The 2741-nt window shown below is 42.8% G+C and overlaps 1 protein-coding gene across 1 annotated transcript in view; it reads right to left on the reverse strand.

Annotated features, from left to right (window-relative positions):
- HECW1 (HECT, C2 and WW domain containing E3 ubiquitin protein ligase 1) overlaps positions 1–2741 on the reverse strand; it is a gene marked incomplete at its 3' end in the record, with an annotated part of 299400 nt that overhangs the window by 176578 nt on the left and 120081 nt on the right. The window lies entirely within an intron of this gene.

A 2741-nucleotide genomic window follows, 5' to 3' on the forward strand; every position in this document is an offset into this window, starting at 1 on the left:
AGCCTTACTCCAGCTCTTACTCCAGGAAAAGGGAAAAGAGCAGGGGCTGCTCGTTTGATATTATTCTCTGGTGATCAAAGAGACAGGGAGTGGTAGATACGTACCTACTCCCTAACTGCCATGGGGTACAGAATGATGGAGGAGAACAGTAGTTAGTGTTTTTGTGACCTGGATGGAGAAAGATTGACATTCCCACTCTAGAATATAAGAGGTAGCTTCAAGTATTTCAAAAGACAGACATACTTTGTATACATGTATATTTTAAAGAAATTACAAAAATACGCTGTATTGTTTCTTTAAACCTGTGGCATAAAGTCATGTAGGATGGGCAGGAGATGGTACCACGTTCTTTGATTGGTATTAATTCTTCCAAACCAAAGGACCCTCATGTTCAGTATTAATAGCTCTGGGCAGTCTGTGTGAACAGGAAGATAATGTTACTGTTTTGGAATGGCTTTAAAAGGGTTCCTGAAGTATTTCAAGAAATTCCTGAAGAATACAGTAGTTTATTTCCAATACACGAGGCACTGATCAAGGCTATTCCTGAATAGGACTTCAGGACTAAGTACAGACAATCAAAAAGCCCAAAGCTGAATCGTTTCAATCTTTGCAGGTTAGTCTAAACTGCATAGATTGAACCAATAAGCAAGTGAACAGACATTCACTTTTGATTTCAGAAATGCAGCCACATGCCTGCAGTGGCCCAGGCCAGAAGCTGGGGAGTGCTACAGCATACCTCCCTGCTTAGCTGCAGCAGACAGTTTGGGCCATGGCTAGACTGCCCACCCTGCAAGGCGAGGGGGATGGGGAGGGGGAGTTGGCTGGAGAGGTGCAAAGCATCCTGGGATGCTGGGAGACTGCAAGATAACTTGAATCTTGAATCTGGGACAGGAGTTCAATAAACTGATTTAACGTAAATCAGTGAAGTATGATACCGCATCTATCCAGGTTTATCTTAAACTGGTTTCGGCCATTTTGAAAGTGTTTTATGTGCACTGCTGTTGTGTTACATATTTGAACCAGTTCCTAATCGCTTATACCATTTTATATGTAATTTCTGTCCCTAGCCAAAATGGGAAGATGCTGTTATTACTTTTTTAATTATTATTTTTATACAGTATATTTAGTGTGAAGATCAAGATACGAGTTCCTTTCATACTTTCTGGTTCTCTAGTGAAAGCCAGAAGTGCTAGGCACAAATGACATTTTTTCTTGGTTTAGTTCCTCCTATTTCAAGGCAACTGGATCATTCCAGCAAATCTGACCTGCTGAATGTACAATGAGGAGACTTATATTTAATATATACTAAAGTTATTATTGAACAAAGATTTTCAAAAATCAGAGCCAGCTGTGGAGATCTTTTTTCCTAACTACACATCCATTAATTTAAAATGAAATCTTTATATTTAACATAGAATCTATTGCCTCTCTGTGTTAGATTTAGCAAGATTGACTTAATCTGATTGGACTAGAGTGTGAGGCCTGAATGCCAGGCATAAAAAATAATCATTGTAGCCTCTCAAAACTCTGCAGTTCATTGCCCTAGTTAGATGGACTCAACTTTCCAGGAAAGAACAGATCTAATCTACCAGTCCAGGCAAAGCCTTTCAGTGAGACTGGAATAAATCTCTCAAATGCAGGCAGGTCTTACACTAAAACAGGATGTTAAGTATATTCCAGTTCTGGATATAGTAAATTTTCCAAAGCTGGGCATGCTTTATGTCCCCTGAGATCTGCATCCACCAAGGTGTAGTCAATCAGCAGTTATGCTCTGTGAAGGCCCACTCTATCACACATGCTTAAGTGCTTTGCTGGATCAAGGCCTACATGTCTCTTACCATCAATGTGAGTGAGGTCACAATACAACTGGATCCAGAACCCAAAGACAAACATGGAAATGCTCACTTCTCAATTATAAAAAGGTGATTTTAAAATAGGACCAATTTTCCTTTTCTTCCTTCTTCATAGTACCTGCTATACAATGATCCCTTTAGAGAGACAGTACAGAAGTAGCATGGGCTTGGGGCAAATGGTGTAGGTCCTTGCATTCTGAATAAGGGTGCCACCTGTGGGTACCCTCTTCTCTCTGGGCAACTAATGACCATCAGCCACAAGGTATAGAGTTGGCAAACCCTATTTGGAGCTGGGACTACTGATAGGAACTGTCAGTCAAGACCTCTTTGGCTGGAGGTGGTACTGATGGTCTGCATAGTGTATTAAGCACTCATGGTCATTTGGGCTAGCTATGTGTTGAGGCTGAGGAGTCTCTGCAGCCTTCCCTTAAATCCACTGGGAAGCCCTGAGCTGGCGGACGGTGCTGTCCAGCTCCTATGGGTGTTAAGCACTGATGGACATTTGGGGCAGGCAACAGTCAAGGCCCCTACGTCTTCACCACCGCCCCTTAAGACCTTCAATCTGAAACTGGGATTTGTCAGACACCTGAGCTGAGGGTGGTGCTGCCCCAATTCATTGCACAGGATAAGCACAGTGGCCAGGCAATGGATTCATGGCTTGCCTAATCCATCTTTCCCCACTTAAGGCCCATGAGAGGGACAGACCCAACCAAAACTGAGCTAGAAGTGGTGCTGTGTAGTTGGCTGAAATTTGTCAAGCACCCTGCTTTGCCTACTCTGGTGACAGGTTTCGTATCCAAATCTGACTATCTCTCGCTGTTCTGCGTTTTCTCTTTCCTGTCACTTCCTGTCCAAGTTGCCCCCTCCCACTGCACTATTTTTCCCTAC

Source organism: Alligator sinensis, unplaced genomic scaffold, assembly GCF_000455745.1.
Source record: "Alligator sinensis unplaced genomic scaffold, ASM45574v1 scaffold254_1, whole genome shotgun sequence".
Lineage (NCBI taxonomy): Eukaryota > Metazoa > Chordata > Crocodylia > Alligatoridae > Alligator > Alligator sinensis.